The sequence below is a fragment of the Panthera uncia genome, chromosome C2 (genome assembly GCF_023721935.1).
Source record: "Panthera uncia isolate 11264 chromosome C2, Puncia_PCG_1.0, whole genome shotgun sequence".
Lineage (NCBI taxonomy): Eukaryota > Metazoa > Chordata > Mammalia > Carnivora > Felidae > Panthera > Panthera uncia.
Window position 1 is genome coordinate 134,160,479 of NC_064810.1, and position 13,133 is coordinate 134,173,611.

The window sequence follows — 13,133 nt, forward strand, 5'->3', positions numbered from 1 at the left end:
AGACATTCTTAGTCACTATTATGAAGATATGTTGAAATAAAAGTAATAATTTTGAAGAGGTCCAGAATTTGTCACCCCGAAATGTGCCACTTTGGCATAAGGATTATTTTGAACTGAAGGCAATTGAGAATCCACAAATCAGGAAGAGTTTTTTTGTTTGTTTGTTTGTTTGTTTGGGTTTTTTTTTTTTTTTTTTTTTTTTTTTTTGCCTTCCCCTGATCTGCTAAAAGCAGGGCATAAATTTCTCTTTATGAAGGTGTCTCCCTCCCTTGTACTAGGGAGAACAACTCTTTTACTGAAGTCATACTGAAATGAATCTGCAAAAACGAACCTTACTAAGGTAACCCTTCCATTCCATTAGTTTTCCTCATACATTTCTTACTTTCATACAATTTATTGTTCCTCAAAGCCTAACTCCCTTTCCTTTGTTAAAATGGTATATAAATCCCACAGTCCAACTGCTTGAGTTTCACTTCTGAACTCTATGCATGCAAAATATTAATACGTTTGTATTTTTTTTCTCCAGTTGATGGGTCTTTTGTCAGTTAGATTTGCATGCCCCTAATCACTGAATCTAAGAGGGTACAGGAAAAGTTTTCCTGCCTAACAATTTTAACTCTACTAAACCTTTCTTTTAAAACTTTGATAAATCATTTCAAAAGAGGAAAAGAGGAAGTCAAGAAGGAAGGACATGAAGGTAAGATATGGAAACATGTGGAAAGGCTGGGACATCAGTAGAAATGGAATGAGAGTTTTTTGGAATGAGCTATTTAATCATGTGTTTCATCTAATCATTACTCTCACGGTCAATGACTGCAGGCACACGGTATGCAGAGATTATTATTGTCACACCCTAAGCCTGCAGTGAGGTCAACTGTTAGATCAATAACAACTCTGCTCCATCAGATAAGGAATCTAAATGAGAATTGCCACTGTTAATCAGGTATCTTGAAATCCTTGAATAGGACACTGTGATAAATGATTGCTGACTATTCTTCTCTCTTTAACCTCAGTGGACTTTGCTCACCCACATTTTTAATTAACTAATTTAGTTCAGGATGTTTAAAATGCTCAGATCCTTTCAAAATTCTCCCCAGGGAGGTTATTCCTGGAGTAGACATCAGTAAGAATGTCCTTCCTTTCTTTGTAGAGCTATATTTGGCACATTTTGATTTTTTTTTTTCTCAAAGAAATACATTTCTAAGGAAGACTATGGTTTCACATTTCACTTAGCACTTAGTTCTTTACCTCCCAGAATGGTAGCATTTTAAAATTCAGCAGAAATATGTTCTTTACGGTATATTAAACAAAAGTCAAAGCTATGGAAAATTACAACCTTTGGTGCAAAAGGAGATACCTTCTGCTTTTTGAAAGTTAATTAGTAATGAAAAATCTTTTAGAAAAAAATATTGAGTTAAATTGGGGTTATGGGGAAGTCTTAACAATTAAAAGATATTTTGTATATTAAAAAAGACAGATTTTGACAGTTACAAATATTATTTAGTTTTATATTTTATAGTCATGATCTTTTAACGTGTGTTAAGGTCTGAAATTTCACAACTTTGAATTTACATCTTCTTCTCTACAACATTGAGAAAAGCCCATGATGTTATTTCTTTTTTTTTCTTTAATTTTTTAATGTTTATTTTATTTATTATTTTTTTTAAATTTTTTTTTTAACGTTTATTTATTTTTGAGACAGAGAGAGACAGAGCATGAACAGGGGAGGGTCAGAGAGAGGGAGACACAGAATCTGAAACAGGCTCCAGGCTCTGAGCTGTCAGCACAGAGCCCGACGCGGGGCTCGAACTCACAGACTGCGAGATCATGACCTGAGCCGAAGTCGGCCGCCCAACCGACTGAGCCACCCAGGTGCCCCTTTAATGTTTATTTTTGAGAGAGAGACAGAGAGCAAGCAGGGGAGGTGCAGAGAGAGAGAGAGAGAGAGAGACAGAGACAGACACAGAGACAGAGACAGACACAGACAGACAGAATCCGAAGCAGGCTCCGGACTCTGAGCTGTCAGCACAGAGCCAGACACAGGGCTCGAATCCACAAATGGTGAAATCATGACCTGAGCCAAAGTCAGGTGCTTAACCAGCTGAGCCACCCAGGCACCCCTATTTCTAATTTTGTAACATTGGAGTTGCTGTAGTTAGCAGAAACAAGCCTATCACCAGAGAATGAGACTGACGAGCCAGTAAAATAAAAACTCATGACTTTTTTTTTTTTTTTCTTTCTCTAACTTGACTGGTAAGTTAGTGAATGTAGTTAAAACACTCTGGGTTGCGCAGTGCCCCACCTACCTGCAGCTCCTCAGCCCCAGGCCAGAGGCCCAGATGGGGGAACCTCGGGCTGCAGCATCCCTGGAACATGGCAGTGGCTGGACAGGAAGTGAGGAGGGCACTGATGGCAGCAAGTGGGTTGAGGTAGATGGGGACCCAGATGCAGAAGGTGTGTGGAGTCCGGACATGGAGCAGAGCTTCCAGAAGACCCTGGCCATCTACCTGCCGTGTGGCTGATAGAAAATCATCCTGCCTAGTGAAGGCCAGGTGTGTGGTGGGAATGAACTGATTGCCTGCTGCAACGAGCTGAGAACAGGGGAGACCCAAACCCACAGACAGGTCTTCAGGGGCATCCAGGTTCTGGCCTGAAGGAAATCAAGGGAAGTCCAGTCCAAGCTCAAGGCCTCGAGTGTGGACCAGGTTTCCAAGGACAAGGCTTTCTAAGGACAAGGTAGCACCATATTTACTACCTGGTCAGGGACTGAACGGGGGCCCCAAAAGTGGCCTTCCCTGGGAATACCTTCCTCCTAGGAAGGACCTCCAGCTTTCTTCATGCTTATTTGGGGAGCGGGCTGCTCCCTCTTAGAGGAGACCTTAAAAATTGGGTGGTTGGTGAGTCGCAAGGATGAATCCTGATATTGGGACATCACAGCGGTGTCTGAAGGGACAGGTCACTCCAGAGCATCAGGGACTGGGGACAGGAGTGAGACAACAGTGGGACAACAGTGGGGTACTGCACTGGTTTCTCAGGCTCCAACACTCGCCCTCCCCCAACTTGGTTCTGGATGTTTTGGAGGGCCTTAGGTATGTTAGTTTGTCCCTCTGTTTTGCAGCCCCTACCCCTTTCCCAGTCTGCCTCTCTTTACCAGTCCCACCCTGTGACCTTGAGGTCAAATATGGAAGGCTAACCCTTTCTGTGCAGAAGCAGAGCCAGATGGACCCTAGAAAAAAATTTTTTTAATATTATAAGAGATATTTATAAGTGGGTATTAGGGTCAGAATTTTTCTTAGCTGGATAAGCAGTGGGGTGAGGCTTTTAAGTTTAATCCCCTTTCTCTTTTTTTTTTTTATGTTTATTTTTGAGAGAGAGAGAGAGAGAGAGAGAGAGTGCATGTGAGTGGAGGAGGGACAGAGAGAGGCGAGACACAGAATCTGAATCAGGCTCCAGGCTCTAAGCTGTCAGCACAGAGCCTGATGTGAGGCTCGAACCCACGAACTGTGAGATCGTGACCTGAGCCAAAGTTGGACACTTAACCAACTGAGCCACCCAGGCGCCCCTGATCCTCTCTTCTAAATAAGATGAGGGCTATACTGTGTTGCCTCCCCTTGCCCCCGAACTCTGTTGGTTTGTGTTTTGACAGAGGATTCAACTATTTTACCAAACAAACAAATGCCCACAAAACAGAAAAGCAACCCCCCCCAAAAAAACTCACTATGAGTTGTCCTAGCATGTCATTGAAAAATGTTTTAGGTTTGAGTCCAGCTTTCTAGTTCCAGAAATCTTTTTGTCTGTTCGGATGAGCTCTGTATAGCTTCCAGCCTGAAAAAAAAAACCACACTTACCTCTTTTGGTTACCTTCATGCTAGGTATTTTAACTGTTGCCCTTTATGGCATTTATGAACCACTGTTTTCAGTCATTTATTGTAGCAAAACAAAGTGTACCAAAACACGGCACTGTAAAATAACAAAGGTACATCAGAAATCGCAAATACGTGATGGATATGGTTTGTCTCTGCAGCACACAGACGGGGGCCTCAGCTGGGAGCACTCATGTGGCTAAGTGGTGGCTCAAATGAACGGGGGCTGGAGTTATTTGGACACTTCTCACTCGCGTGTCTGCTATGTGGGCCGGGACGATGTAAGGGCCGGGCTCAGCTGGAGCTCTTGACAGGAGCACATACACGTGGCCTCTCCATGTGGATTGCCCTTCTCAGAGCCAGGTGGCTGGGTGCTGAATGGGAGCGTCCCAGGAGGGAGCATCAGGAAAGTGAGAGTTCTGAGACCCACGTGGAGTTGCGTGGCCTTTTGCGAGGTGCCCTCAGAAATGCAGAATGTCGCTTCTCCTCTGTTTGATCCAAGCGGTCACAGGTCTGCCGATGCTCAAGAGAGGTGATACAGATCTCACCTCTTGATGGAGCAGTATCGAAGAGTTTGTGATCGTTTAAAAAAAATTTTTTCTAATGTTTATTTATTTTTGAGAGGGAGAGCGAGAGCGAGAGAGAGCGAGCGCATGTGCGGTAGAGGGGCAGAGAGAGGGAGTCACAGATCAGAAGCACTCCCTGGGCTCTGAGCTATCAGCGCAGAGGCAGATGTGGGGCTCAACCCCCTGAACTGTGAGATCATGACCTGAGCTGAAGGGTAATGCTTAGCCGACTGAGCCACCCAAGTGTCCCTGTGATCATTTTTAAAAACCACCACAACACCCAATTCATAGTGCTTTTTTTTCTTCCTAAAAGACTTTTCCCTACTAACTATCTTAAAAAGCAGTAGAAAACATTGGGCGCTTTATGGTGGGAAACCGGAGGTGGGTGCTGTGTTCAATGATAAAGTGCAGGAATCTTATCAATGAGTTCCTTTCTGTCTCCCAGTGTTAGCCAGTTTATCAACACTGAGTTCCAGAAAAATGTTAAGGGGAAAATTAATTGCCAAGAGAATTCTGTGTGAATTGTGTTTCTTTCAAATTCCCTAACAGTTATCAGGCTGTTGCATTAGCATCCTTTCTGATGCAGCCTTCAGTAACTATGGCTCTATTAGCTGTTCATTTGCGGCATACAATAGACCCCAAAACAGAGGATTGCTTTTGAACCCAGCCATTGTTTCATGAATATTAGAACACAAATCAATGCATATTGACTAGGGTTGTATAGATGAACGTGATAACGTTGCCCTCCACAAAATATCAAAAAGATGCATACGGCTAGAACAAAAGTAAGAAGCACTTAAGTTTTTCAAGGTATTGAATTTTGGGTACTGAGCTAATAAGTTCATTTCTTCAGATGCTTGAAGCTGTATGAACAGACACTACTACACTTTCTAAAGTACCTGTTTCTGTGTGGATAGTGGTGGGCAGGAGGCCAGAGAAGCACAATTACTATAGGGAACACTCCCCTGACACTTTAACGAGCATATGTCATTTTTATTGGCACTCAAAACAAACATGTGAGGTGGGGTTTAACGTTCCAGATTTATAGATGGGCAGATTGATGTCAGGGATTTTCTGCCGCATGTCTCAGGTCACTCTGTTACAATGGTGAAAAGATTTAAACTCCTCAGATAAATCGCCTTTGGAAAGTCATACCTGATCCTCCTTAGCCAAATTAAAGTACTCCTCCTCTGTGCTCTTATAATACCTCTAAATCTCTCCGTATCCAACAGTTTGTGTTACAGTGGTCTTCTGTGTTTGTTTCTCTCCCCTTGACTTAGAAGGAAGGACCATGTCTCATCTATCTGTACCCACTAAAGATTTGAGCTAAAGTGACCAGTGAAGGCTTTGTAGAATGAATGCCTGATGGACGGTCCTTTAACGTGAAAATTCTCTCTACCAATTCATGGTGCATTTCAAGGCAGAAGTATTCTGTTAGAATATGGTGAAGAGCAAAGGGTATTTGTAGATAAGACAGAAGGAAGCCATAGACATAAAAACCTGTGAATCATTGGTGGCATTGTTTTAGCTCATTCTCTGGACTGTACCAGGAACAGTAAGAGGGCCTGTGTACCTGCACAGAGCGATGTAGGGGGAAATATTAGGAATATTAGGAATTGAGGTCAAAGAGTTACTGCAGTGAGAATCAGATCTAGTTGAGTCTTGTAGGAAAGATAAGAATTCTGTTATGACCAGACTTAGCTGTGCAGTGATCCATTTATTTTTTTTATTAAAAAAATTTTTTTTAATGTTTATTTATTTTTGAGAGAGAGAGAAAGCACAAGCAGGGGAAGGGCAGAGAGAGAGGGAGACACACAATCTGAAGCAGGCTCCAGGCTCTGAGCTGTCAGCACAGAGCCCGACGCGGGGCTCAAACTTGGGAATGGTGAGATCATGACCTGAGCCGAAGTCGGAGGATCAACTGACTGAGCCTCCCAGGGGCCTCTGAGTGATCCTTTTAAAATCTGTCGTGAGAGTAATAGAGCAGGTCTGGGTAAGAGTGGAAGCAGCGAGACATTTTGTGAGCGACTCCTTGCAGTGATTCAGAGGCTGTGGTTGCTTGGACAAAAGTGAGAAATAGTTGTATTTTGGATACATTCTGAAAGTAGAGCCAACAGGACTGAGCCGATATAGGGTGAAAGAAAGAGGAGTAAAGGTGAAGCCAAGCTTTTGGGCTGAAACAACTAATGGGATGGAATCCCCATCCACTAAGATGGGAAAATGCATAGATGAAACGGGCGTAGGAGGGCTGACAACACTGACTCCATCTTGAGCTGTCTGTCTCTGTCTTTATCTTATTCATGCCAGTGCGATGACTTCCCTTGCGACAACACGCGCCAGGCCCTGTGGAGGTTAGTGTGTGCCCTGAGCAGAATGCGGGACTGCTTGTCCTGATCTTCCCTAAAGTGACTCACCGAAGGCCCCGCTTCAGGTAACTGGTAGAGGTGACTGGTGCCCAGAAGGCCTCATTTTAGATAACTACCCTGTGACCTCACCATCAGGCCCCTCACTCTATAAAAGCTGGGCATTAAGACCTGGGCTTGGCAGAGAATAGCTGCATTGTCCCAGGATTGTTTGCCCAATTCCCCCTCTGTAAGTTGCCCTGAATAAAGCTGTGTATAAGTGGTATGGAGTGGCTTGCCTCGTGTTTTGGTCTTAAAGTGCCTTCTCAGTCTGGAGGATACATTGCTGACCCCTCCTCCACCTTCTAATACACAGGTTTTGAGAAGGAAGATGAAGAGTTCACTTGTGGACAAGGTAAGGCCGGAGGTGAATATTAGACACATAAAGGGATAACATTAAGTAGGCAGCAGTATTATTGGAGTTTATGATTAAGTTGAGAGAGATGATTTTTGCCTTTAGGAGAGAGAGGGCATGTGGGAGGCATCTCGTGTAGAGATGGTAGAAAAAGCCAGGCGACAGAATGGTAACACCAAGGAAGTGTGTGCATACAATAAAAAGAGATCCAAAGTCTGAGGCTTGAAGCATTGCAGATCACAGGTCCAGGAGAGACAAGAAGTCTGAAAAAGAGACCAATAATGACCTATGAGTGAGAGGGGAATATAGCTATGATGTTTGAGCCCAGCAGAAGAAAGGACAGCAAGGAGAAGGTGTGGTCAGACATCAGTGCTGTGTCAAGCGTGCTGTGGACTGAGAATTGATTATTGGTTTTAGCAACGTGGACATTGGTGACCATGTGAAGAATAGTTTTGGTGGCATGTTGGGGTGTGAAAGTCTGACGATAAGTAGTTCAAGGGAGGACTAGAAGGGAGGACTTGACGCCAGCAATTAATACATGATGCTTCAAGTTTTGCTACAAAAAAGATCAGTGAACAAACTGGAAGGTGGGGTTCCGAAAGTTTTTTGGTTAATTTTAAGAGTGTGTGTGTGTGTGTGTGTGTGTGTGTGTGTGTGTGTACGTACATACACACACACACACATACATATACATACACATATGTATATATGTGTATATTTACATATATATGTGTATATGTACATACATATATGCACATACATATATATACACATACATACACACATATATACATATGTGTGTATATATATATATATATATATATATATCCCCCAATGAAATGCAGTATGGAGTAGACAACATTACCTGTCAAGTATATAAAATTTTCCTGCAGCCAAGTTTAAAGGCTTGATTAGATTAGGTTAAACGCTTTTGTCAGTAATCTTTCATGGGTGATGCTGTGCACTTGGTATTGCATTTCGTCAGGAGGCACTAATGTCAGGTTGTCTAGGCATTCTACGTTTCTATTTTTTATTATTTGGTTAGGGTTGTGTCCAGTGGCTATTTCTATTTATAAAGGCACAATTTCCCTTTTGCAATTTGCAAACAATCTGTGTAGTGATAGTTTGGCACTATGTGGACATTTTGTTTCTCTATTTCATTTAGTGCCTAAATCAATTATTTAGTTGGAGGACTTTAGATGGTGATTTTCAAATTTATCATTTCCCCCTACATTTTTAGCTAGCTTTTTTTTTTTCAAGAGCTTTTCTCATCAACTGAGAATGAAGTATACTTTCTCCAAAAAGCTTAATTCTTTCCCTTCAATTACTAATGATGAGAATAAGAAGTTACTTCCAATTACAGAAAATGCTTATTTTTTAAAGGCGAAGGTATATGTGTATGTGGGGGGGGGGTTGTTATTGTTTGTTTCTTCAAATAAGTGCAATAATAGCATGTTTACAAGTTGAAGGGAATGATCTAGCAGAGAGGGAACCATCGATGGTACAGGAAAGAGAGGGGAGCACCACTAGAGTAAGTCTCTGAAGAAAAGAAGGAGTTGGATTTGGATATATAAGGAACGGCTCACTTCTTTTAGTGAATGAAGAGTAGATGGCTCTGATGCTGCTAGGTAGGTAGATGTATTTGGGGGATATCTGTGGAAGATCTATTCAGATTTCTTCAATTTTCTTGGTGAAATGTGAAGCAAGGCCAGAAATGGGATGCACAAAATAGAGATATGAAAGGGGTGAATTACTCTAATGAAAGGTTCTAGGCAAGACCACTGGAGCAGTGGGGGACTTACTTTATGATACAGAGGTGGTCAAGGAACTTAGCAAAGTGTTAGATTATTTATATATTGACATTGGCAAGAAATGGTACAATAGCAATCTTGGGGAAAGGGATAGTGAATCAAGAGCTAAAAATATTAATGACAAGGAGTAACCCATGGGCAGTAGATGACAACTAATGAAGGGTAGAGGATAATTTCTGTGGTGATGTAAAATTCAAAGGTGAGACTATTTTTTTTTAACATTTATTCATTTATGAGAGACAGCACAAGCAGGGTAGGGGCAGAGAGAGAGGGCGACACAGAATTGAAGCAGGCTCCAGGCTCTGAGCTGTCAGCACAGAGCCTGACATGGGGCCTGAACTCAAGCTGTGAGATCATGACTTGAGCTGAAGTTGGATGCTTAACTGACTGAGCCACCCAGGCACCCCAAAGGCGAGACTATTTTAAGGGAAGTGTGAGAATGGTCCAGGAGTGATGATGGGGAATAAGAGGGACACCTTTCCACTTCCAGGTGCAGTGAAATGGGCTGTAGGAAACCAGTTTCCTTAGGGGAGAGGCACATTTCTAAAACAGTTGTTCAGCCGTTTGATTACATGTGCTTTGGTGATTACATGTGCTTTGGTGTAGGCTTCTTCACATTGCTTGTGCTTAGAGATTTTTGAGCTTGGATTTGTGGGTTCATCATTTTCATGGAGAATTTGGGGCCAAATATTTTTTCTGTCTCCACCCCTTCTACTCCTTCCGGAACTCCAGGTACATATATTAGGCCTCTTGAAGGTTTCCCACAGCTCAGTGATGCTCTGTTCCTTGTCTTTTTTCATTCATTCCTTATTATTATTATCATTATTATTTTGGATGGTTTCTATTGCTATGTCTTCAATTTTACTAATTTTTTCTTCTGTAATGTGCAATCTTACGTTAATCCCATCCAGTTTATCTTTCATCTCTCGCGTTACAGGTTCATCACTGGAATTTTGATTTGAATCATTTTTTTTAATCTTTGGAATCTCTTCTACCACATATTCTAGCTCCCTGAACTAGTTTACATAATAAATGTTATAATAACAGTTTTAGTGTCCTTGCCTACTAATTCTATCACCTGTGTCATTTCTGAGTCATTTTGTATTAACCTTCCTTTTCACTAGGTGTCATATTTGTCTGATTTTTTCACATCTAGTAAGGTTTGATTGTATACTAGACACTGAATTTTACCTTGTTAAGTGCCAGATATTTTTTTAATGTTTGTTTATTTACTCTGAGAGAGAGAGAGAGAGAGAGAGAGAGGGAAGGTATGAGCAGGGGAGGCACAGAGACAGAGAGGGAGATAGAAAATCCCAAGCTGGCTCTCTGCCATCAACACAGAGCCCAACATGGGGCTCAATCTCACCAACCATGAGATCATGACCTGAGCCGAAATCAAGAGTGGGAAGCTTAACTGACTGAGCCACCCAGGAACCCCTATTTTTCTATTCCTGTAAATATTCTTGAGGTTTTTTTCTGGAACTTGGTTAAGTTACTTTTAAGCAGATTGACTTTATCAGGTCTTTTAAGGTTTGTTAGGTGGGGCCGGAGTATTTGGCATGGGAGTAATTTTCTCCACTAGTGAGGCAAACCCTTCTGAATACTCTACAAAATCCCCAGTCAGTTATGAGGTTTTCCAGTCTGGCTGAAAGAGCTGGATGGAGGGATCAGACAGTGTCCTAACACTGAGTACCAGGCACATTTACTTTTAATCCTTTTGGTTAATTCTCTCCCTATCTTTGGATAGTGTCCTCACATGCATATGCTGATTAGTACCCAGCTAAAGACTGGAGGAGGAACCATTTGCAGATCTCCATAGTTCTCTCTCTGTATAGTATTTTCTTCTCTGATGTTGTATCCTATAACTCTAGCCACCTCAGTCTCCTTGGACACACAGCTTAATTTCTTCAACTCAGGGAGACAAATGTGTTCTACCTGGGGTCTCCCTCCTTGTTCCATGACCTAGAAAATTACTACAGGCAGTAAGCTGGGGCTGTTATAGGACACACTTCACTTTTTCCCATCTTTCAGGGATAATTGTATTTTGTTGCCTGATGGCCACTGTTTTGAAAACTAGTTTCATGTATTTTATTTTATTTTGTGTCTTTTATTTTCCTCCCTCAAATCTAGACAAATGCGAATAGCTTATTTTTTGTTTGTTTGTTTTAGTAGTAGCCTTTCTGTAGTAAGGGGTAGATAAAGCATTGCAATTTTAATCAATATAACATTTTCATGGTCTATATCCATCTGCAAGAAGCAATTTTTATGAAATGAAATAAATGAAGGCTTTAAAAGAGTAAGTAAAAGGAAGTTAGATTTGCAGAGATGGAATCTTAATATCCTAATAGAAAAATAATTACAGTAAGAGTTCTTATGAAGGAAAACTCAATCACAAATTTACATAAAGTATTTCTAATTAATGGTTTCTGTTGGCTTAACGGACACTCCCCCCAATCCTCATCCTTACACTTCCATCATTACCATCAAGCAATGACCTTAGGAAGATTTAATCAATTATAAAGGCACATAAAATAACTATGTTTTCTTTGCAAACCTGAATGTTGCATGAAAGGATTGTGCTACCTACTCAGGGACTATAGATTATGCATTATCTTGACTCTTGTCTGCCCACATTCTCTTAAAAACAGGACATCCTACTCACATGTTCTAGTTCATAAGTGAGAGGTGGGAACTGTTATCTTCCTTCTATGACATAATGAGCTATTCAGCTTATTTTTTTGGTAGAGAAGTAGGAGAGAAGGAAGCAGGAACTAGGAGACTGAATTGAATAAATACAATTTTATCAGTGCATTGACAAGTTAAAAATAAAAGTAGGGGCGCCTGGGTGGCTCAGTCAGTTAAGTGTTTAACTCTTGATTCCAACTCGAGTCATGACCTCATGGTTCGTGGGCTTGAGCCCTGCACTGGGCTCTGTGCTGACAGCGTGGAGCCTGCTTGGGATTCTCTCTCTCCGTCTCTCTCTGCCCCTCCCCTGCTTGCTCTCTTGCCCTCTCTCTCTCAGAAAAAAAAAATAAATGTATTTAAAAGAAATAAAATAAGTAAAAAAGTAGAGTTAAAAATTAAGCAGGGGAGGGGTGGTTTTCAGCTCATGGTTCCATCCTTCGTGGGTAGGGGGTCTGCGGGCTCTCTAGGTTGCCAGACTGCAAGTGGGTTGAACTGGCGAGTGTGTCATGGAATGGCCGACACTCCCACTCAACACTGGAGGTCTCATCTGAGTGTGCAAAACTTTGGATAAAGCTGGGCACCTCCTTTAAATCCGGTGATGTAGTAGCCAGTGGTACTGGTATAAGGCACCATGCTTGGGGGCGGGGCGGGGGGGGGCGGTGGGAAACAACTTGCCTTGCCTGGGAGGTCTTCCAATGCAAAGCTAGCCAGATCTATACAACTAGCCTGCTCCACGCTATAGACAAAGGGCTTTTGCACTCCAGATGGGCATGGTGAGGGCCGCATCTCTATTCATATATAGCATACGAGGCAGCATTCCATGAAGCAAATACTGCATGCAAGCATTATAAAAGTCGTGTGTGTGTGCCTTTCTGGCCTGGCACTGACATTACTCATTTCGTCTTCTTGAGAGTATTGAAATTTCCAGTGTGAAGTCCTCGTACTTTTGAGAAACTTGAGTTGTAAGCTGATCTGCTGGGTAGTTGGTATTGTTATAATCCTCCACAGACAGTGGCTACGGTGGTATTAGTTCCTCTGCCGAGGTCTGTATATTTGGACACAATTTGTAGGGAGTGAAATTCAGGCATGAAATGCTGATGCACACTGGAGTAAGCAGTATGATTAATGTTTCTTTCTCTTTAAGTGTATCAGATATAACTAATGAGAATTCTTGATTCCGATAAAATATCTTTTAGGTTTATAATAAATGCTCACACAAGTCCTATGAGACATGAAGGTTCCGCTTTGGATAGACTTCAAATGGCTAATTATTCTGAAAAAGTGCTCAGGATGTGCATTTGGTCGTATGTCCTACATCTACTATACACACATGCACATATACACACATAAATGATTTCCATGTAGTCACTCATTCAGCAGTTATTGAGCTTCTGTATTTGTACTGTGCTAAATACCGGGGATGAAAAGATAAATAAGACACTCACTGACTT